This window comes from Nicotiana tomentosiformis, chromosome 1 (assembly GCF_000390325.3).
Source record: "Nicotiana tomentosiformis chromosome 1, ASM39032v3, whole genome shotgun sequence".
NCBI classification, from domain to species: Eukaryota; Viridiplantae; Streptophyta; class Magnoliopsida; order Solanales; family Solanaceae; genus Nicotiana; species Nicotiana tomentosiformis.
Window position 1 is genome coordinate 31931853 of NC_090812.1, and position 7365 is coordinate 31939217.

At 36.5% G+C, this 7365-nt stretch overlaps 1 long non-coding RNA gene across 1 annotated transcript; it reads right to left on the minus strand.

Moving 5' to 3' along the window:
* Positions 1–2642: 2642 nt before the first annotated feature.
* On the minus strand, positions 2643–6694 carry LOC108945800 (uncharacterized). The gene is made up of 3 exons (XR_011409429.1): positions 6353–6694; positions 2943–3404; positions 2643–2874 (listed from the first exon to the last, which is right to left on the minus strand). It is a non-coding gene; the product is annotated as an uncharacterized lncRNA (long non-coding RNA).
* Between the last annotated feature and the right edge of the window lie 671 nt (positions 6695–7365).

The following is a 7365-nucleotide window of genomic DNA, read 5'->3' on the forward strand; positions in this document are numbered from 1 at the left end:
ACCGAGCAAGAAAAACGCTTTACGCAACATTTTAGGTCGAAAAACTCTGTAAGTTTGTCATCTAAGTGGCGCCACGGCATGAAGGCAGAAAACAAGGACCGGGGGGGGGGGGGGGGGGGGGTTGATATTACAAGTCAATTGAGTTAACTAGAGTAGGAAATAAGTTATTCTTTTCTTTTCTCTTTTTCACTTGAAAATCAATGTCCCACAAAGTTTGGTTTAACTGTTTAAGTCCTGCCTATGACGTTATACATTCTCCTACACTTTACTGATTTACTAGTAAACGACTAAGCTAATGTTTTATTTTTATTTATAACAAAAAGCTATATTATCCTTCACGATTATTTTACCCTGGTGTATTTTATGCATTGATCATTAAAATATGCTGTTACGTGCCTGCATGGTTAAAAAAAAGTAGACGAAAATATACTTTGAGGTTTTATCCCTAATTAGAAGATATTGCACTTTTAAAACATGATGAGGATTTAAGAATGATTAATTATTGGGTTTTAAAATTTTTAAGGCGATGTGGTAGAGGAGTTAATAAAAATATACTTTGATATTTTTATTGCTAATGAACAGATATTGCATTCTTTTAAATCATGATCGGGATATAAGAATGGGTAATTATTGAATTTTCAATTTAAAAATTAAAGGTAATTTAGGTAGATAATTATCATAATTCCAAAAAAAAATAAAATGAACTGGTATCTGTGTAATGAAATACATTTAATGCTTTGAAAATTTTGGAACCTGCGGGCTGCGACCATTGAGTGAAATTATCATCGCGCATTCAACAAAGAGCTTAGACCAAATACATGCGCAGTCCCCTAAACCTGTCCGATTATTTTATTTAGACACTTGAAGTTAAGCTAGTACCCTAACTCCTTTAAAATATATCAATTAGACATATTTTGCTGACAGTATTCTACACTCTTTGAGCGAGTTGAGTACCCTGTTAAGAATGTGTCGAAATGAAAGAATCGGACAAGTTTAAAGGGTTGCTTATGCATTTGGCCAAAACATTATTGGTGTGTCAAAAGGAAGTATTTTGATCTTACTATTTTCCGTTCTTTTAATCTTGAAGTCTTATAACCATGGTTTTTGGAATATCATATCATTCTAGAAATGAATATGAGCTCTATCAACATGGTCAACGCAGCTTGAAATGCTTTCGCCGGTAAGTATAGAACTAACTTTATATTTATAAGAACAAAAAGGCGAAATACATAAATAGCCTATTTAAGTTATCCTTAACTATCAAACAAACACCTTAACTAACCCATTTACCATTTAGACACTTCAAGTAATTATTAAGTGGAGTAAATTTCACAAATGATCATATAACTATGACATTTTTTCACTAAAGTCATATAACTTTATTTTTTCACACAAAAATCATAAAACTTTCACAACTTTGCTCAAAAAGTCATAGTTACCGGCAAAGATAATTCTCCGGTAATCTTTTCGTATTCTACCATTTCTTAATTTTTTAAATTCAGCCTAATAAATTATAACTCAATTAAAATATGCAAGACCCAATCCGACCCGACCCAATATCCATATCCACAAATTAAAACATCCCCCAAATTCGATACTTCTCAGCTTTCTGCTTACCGACAAACTATACAACTTCATGAATGCGGAAGAATTATCATGTTATTTTCTCTTCAGTTATTCGGTTATTCGGGGACCTCTCTCCTTGGGTAATTATCCTATTTGTGATAATTGGTAGGTGCTTCAGAGATCCCATGACTATCCTGTCACAATTATTTAATTTTAAGGAAGTACCTAATAGTGAATATCTTAAAGTAAAACATTCCTGGGAACTAAAAAAAACTTTTATTAAAAATATAGAATTGCTTTTGCAGAAGGAGCAATGAGCAACACCACTAAACAAAATATTACTTACTAAGTAATACAACAAATAAAATGTGCATCAACTAAGGCTGGCATCTGAGCAGGGCCCGGTCCTAAATAATTTCGAGCTTCGCGGGCTTCTTGTTAGAACCGGCCCTTGATCGGGACTACGAACTAATGGTCCCTGGTTAAGTGGGCCGATTCCGGGCCTAAGTGGGGCCAAGCGGGCCTAAATGGGCCCAACAGATACTTTCTATTTTTTTCAAAAATTTATAGAAGTTAGAAAAAAAAAAATCGTAATAAAAATATCTAAGGCAATTCCTTGTAAATTATATTATAGAATTGTGACGTAAATTTTTTAATTCAAATTTAAAGACAAAAATATTGTAAAGAAATATTCAAAGCAATGCGTTATAATATATATATATATATATATATATATATATATATATATATATATATATATACTATATTATACTATATATACATCTTAAGATCTATAAGTTATTTTATAAATAGCCAACGACTATTTTGGCAGGTAAAACGGCTATAATGTGGCAGATTTTTTTAAAAAAAAAAATTAGCCGTTGGGCCCGGATAGACCCATTTAGGATCGCTTGAACCGGCCCACTATCCAGCCCACCTCCCCACGGTCCCGGTCCTATCCGGTTAGGACCGTTTAGGCCCACCACCCATTTAAGCTTGCGGTCTTGGGCCGGGCCCGGTCCTAACCGGTCCACATGCCACCCTTAGCATCAACCAAAAGAAAAAGCAGACGTATATTGTGCCAGTTTAAGTGTATGCCATTTACAAAAGACAAGAAATTTTAGACAAACATCCCTATTCTGTCTTTGAGAGTCTACACTTTTTCTTCACCACAACTTGCACATAATCTTGCATAACTTTCTTCTTGACTTCCCTGCCTCTTTTTGATACTTTCACAGCGTCACTGTCACCTTGCACAATTTTATGACCATGTACAGCTCTCCTGACAACATCTTGTTCAGCAACATCCTATAAAACAATACAACACCATGAGAAACCACATATAAAGGACCATGAAAGGTTTGAAACTACTTTACCTCTATAGTTGAATGATTTGTTAAGATGAGGTCCACATCTATCCTTTCTTTTTGGTTTTGGTTTGGAGCAGGGTCTTCGTTTTGGGTTGGAGCAGGGTCTTGACTTGGATTTGGAGAAGGTGGTTGTTGGTTTGGAAAGCTAGAGGAAGCTGTTTTTGCATAGTTACTATGGCCTCTAGCATTATGCCCAATCACTTTGCAAATAGAGCAACTAACTTGTACAGTATCCTTCTTAGATATTCGTTGAGGTTTCTTCTTCTCAGCTCTCTTCAACTAAGACCCTAGGGCCTCCTGAAAAATCAGGTTGAAACTTTGTTGCCTCCATCCTAATTTTCAACAGCTTTTTTCTATCTTAGGGCATATTGGCCCTTGGTATCTCTCAATCCACTCTTTTTTTTTGAACAACCTCCTCATCAACTTGTTCTTGATCATTTGGCCTTATCTCTAGCATCAAGTATATATCTAAAAAAATATGTGTCACGACCCGAAATGTTTTCACTGACGGGACCGTGATGGCGCCTAATATTTCACTTGCTAGACAAACCAACATTAGAGAATCATTAAACCAATTCCATATTCTCATTCACTAATTAACAATAATTAAATAAGATGAAATATAATAAGTGCGAAATATTATAAAACTGTATTAATTATTACCACCCGGTTCTGGAGTCACAATTCACGAGCATTCTAAAATTTACTACAGGTAATAGTCTAAAAGAAATACAACTGTCTGAATGAAAGAAACAGTAGAACAGAAAAGATAAACTGTGAACGCCGACAGATCTACCTTGAGTCTCCGGACAACGGACCAATAGTAAAATCTCGATCAACCCGATCCGGTATTAAAATCTGCACAGAATGTGAAGAGTGCAATATCAGTACAACCGAACCCATGTACTGGTAAGTGTCGAGCCTAACCTCGACGAAGTAGTGACGAGGTTAAGGCAAGGCACCTACAAATCAACCTGTACAATTTAACAGTGTATATACAAATAACAGAAATAAAGAACTAAACAGAAAATGTCGGGAGGGGAACATACTGAGCGGAATACAAGATAAAGAACTACAACAGAATGATCAGCGGAGTAGTCAATATACCATGAATCAACAGGAATAGTGAATACAGTAAGAAAAAATGCACGACATCACCCTTTGTGCTTTTACTCTTAATCTCACCATAAAATTAATAGAAACGGCACGACATCACCCTTAGTGCATTAACTCTCATATCATGGCACGACATCACCCTTCGTGCATTAACACTCACAATATGGCACGGCATCACCCTTCGTACATTAACACTCACAATATGGCACGACATCACCCTTCGTGCATTAATACTCACAATATGGCACGGCATTACCCTTCGTGCATTAATACCCTCCCTTACTATAATGCAATGCATAAATAACAACAGGGAGATAGAATAACAAGTACAAACCTTACTTCAACATTTGATTCCATAATATCAATCTCAACTTTGAAATAAAAACTCAATTATCACCAGAAAATTCGTAAACATGATAAGAACGATAAATTGAACAACACTAGTATAACACGTAGCAATTAGGCATAGGAATGAGACAATATAAGAAAAAATAGAGAAACATGGAAAACAGGTAAATTGACGGCGCATAAGTACTCGTCACCTCACATATACGCCGCTCAGATGAATTTCACTTAGCAAGTAATCTAAGATTCCTAATTCCCTCAAGTCAGGGTTAGACACAACACTTACCTCGCTCCGAAGGCCACTTAATTCTCAATCACAGCTTTTCCTTTGGGCTTCACCTCCAAACCACTCGTATCTATTAAAAAATGACTCAATAATATCAAATACTGCTAAAAGAATCAATTATATTGCATAAATTAAATTTCTCAAAGTTTTCTCCAAAAAGTCAAAAAATCGACCCCGGGCCCGCTTGGTCAAAACCCGAGGTTCGGACCAAAATTTATTTACCCATTCACTCTCCAGTTCGAATATATAATTAGTTTTGGAATCCGACCTCAAATGGAGGTCTAAATCCCCAAATTATCGAAATTCCTAGTTTCTACCCTAACCCCTAATTCTACAATGAAAACTCTAGATTTTAGGTTGATAATTCAAGAAATGTAATGGGTAATTGAAAGAAAATGGATTAGAATCACTTACCAACACTTTGGGGAAGAAAATGACTCATGAAAATTACCTCTACCCGTTTGGTTCTTGAAAAATATTGAAAAAATGGCTTAAACACGTGTTTGATTCTGTTTTATGCACTGGGTGACAGTGTGTATCGCGTTCGCGAGGCCACTGTCGCGTTCGCGAAGGGTACTGGCTGCCAAGCCTTCGCGTTCGCGAGATCCTGCTCGCGTTCGCGAGATCCTGCTCGCGTTCGCGATGGTTACTCCCCTTGGCCTTCGCGTTCGCGAGGCATTGCTCGCGTTCGCAATGAAGGAACGACCAACCCTCCCCCAGGTGTGCCTAACACTACGCGTTCGCGAGGAGCTGGTCGCGTTCGCGAAGGGTAACGCCTCCATCGCTTCGCGTTCGCGACAAAGCCTTCGCGTTCGTGAAGAAAAAAACTTCAGCTGCCCAGTTTACTCTTCGCGTTCGCGAGAGTACCTTCGCGAACGCGAAGAAGGACATGCCAGAACACCTGCTGCAGCAAAATACGAGATTTTCAAAGTCCAAAATATCCCGTGGCCTATCCGAAACTCACCCGAGCCCTCGGGGCTCCAAACCAAACATGCTCACAAGTCTAAAAACATCATACGAACTTGCTTGCGCGATCAAATATCCAAAATAACACCTAGAACTACGAATTTAGCACCAAATCAAATGAAATTCTCAAGAACACTTTAAAATTTCTATTTTCTCAACTGGACGTCCGAATCACGTCAAATCAACTATGTTTCTCACCAAATTTCACAGACAAGTCTTAAATATCATAATGAACCTATACCGGGCTCCGAAACTAAAATACGGACTCGATACTAACAATGCCAAATATCAATCAATTCTTAAAAATAAATAATTTTCAAACTTTTAATTTTCATCAAAAATTCATAACTCAAGCTATGGACCTCGGAATTCGATTCCGGGCATACGTCCAGGTCCCATAATTTGACACGGACCCACCGGGACCGTCAAAATATAGATCGGGGCCCATTTACCAAAAATGTTGACCGAAGTCAACTAAAATTAACTTTTAAGGCAAAAATTCTTGTTTTCAACATAAAAGCTTTTCGAAAATATGCCCGGACTGCGTACGTAAATCGAGGAGGATAAAAATGAGATTTTTAAGGTTTAAGAGTGTAAATTTGAGTTCTAAAACATAAGATGACCTTTTGGGTAATCGCAATATCTATAACTTAGTATATTATTAAAAATAAAAGTGTATAAGGAAATGCAAATTCTTAATTACCTGTTGAAGCTTTCACACAAATTGTTCAACAAGATGTCACATTTGCTATGGCATTTAAACAATGCTCGAGGCCAAGTATTGAATGGTATATCAGGGTGATTGAACCATTCTCTAGCCTCTTTGTCCTCATTTGTCAGTTCATCTAGAAACTTCTTAAACAAGACTTCATTACTCGTTTTTGCCGCACTCCAAACTAAGTCTTTCAAATTCTTACCTTTGTGTTTTTGTCTGAAATTCTGATACATATGCCTAGCACAATTCTCGTGTTCAGCATTAGGGTACAAATGCTTGACAACTCCAATCAACCCCTTCAAAAATATTATGAAACATTGAAGAAAAAAGAACAATGAATAAAATATAAAGAAACACAGAAATACTTCTGTCTGTCTGACATGAATGATATGTGATGGTTGTTCTGAATCTCTAAATCCGCTCCCAGGTTAACAAGAAACCAGCTCCAACTTTCTCTACTTTCAGCTTCAGCTATGACTGCATATGCTATTGAAAAAAAACAATCATTTGGGTCAATAACCATTGCACTCAACAGGTTCCCTCCATAATTTTCCTTTAACCAACAACTATCTAGGCTAATGAATGGTCTACAACCAGATTTAAAAGCATTCTTAAATGCTCCAAGACAAACATAAAACCCAAGAAATCAGCCTTCGTCCCTCCACAAAATTACAGTAGAGCCTGGATTGCTTTTTAATACACTACTAGAAATATAGACTTTTCCCACGAAAGAATCGGTGTATTTTCCAATGAACGTTGTGGGAGAAGTAAGATAATATAATAATTTAATTTTCTTAAGTTTCTCACTGAATCTGTGGGATGTATTAAAACTAATTTAGATATTTTTTACTTTACACATGGAAGCAGTGGGAAATATTCGTTAACCTAAAAATAAACATATGAATATTCCCATGATGATCAGTGGGAAATATTAAAATTCTGAAAAAAAATATGCACAAAATTCTCACTGAGTCTGTGAGAAATCCCTGGGAAATCTGAAA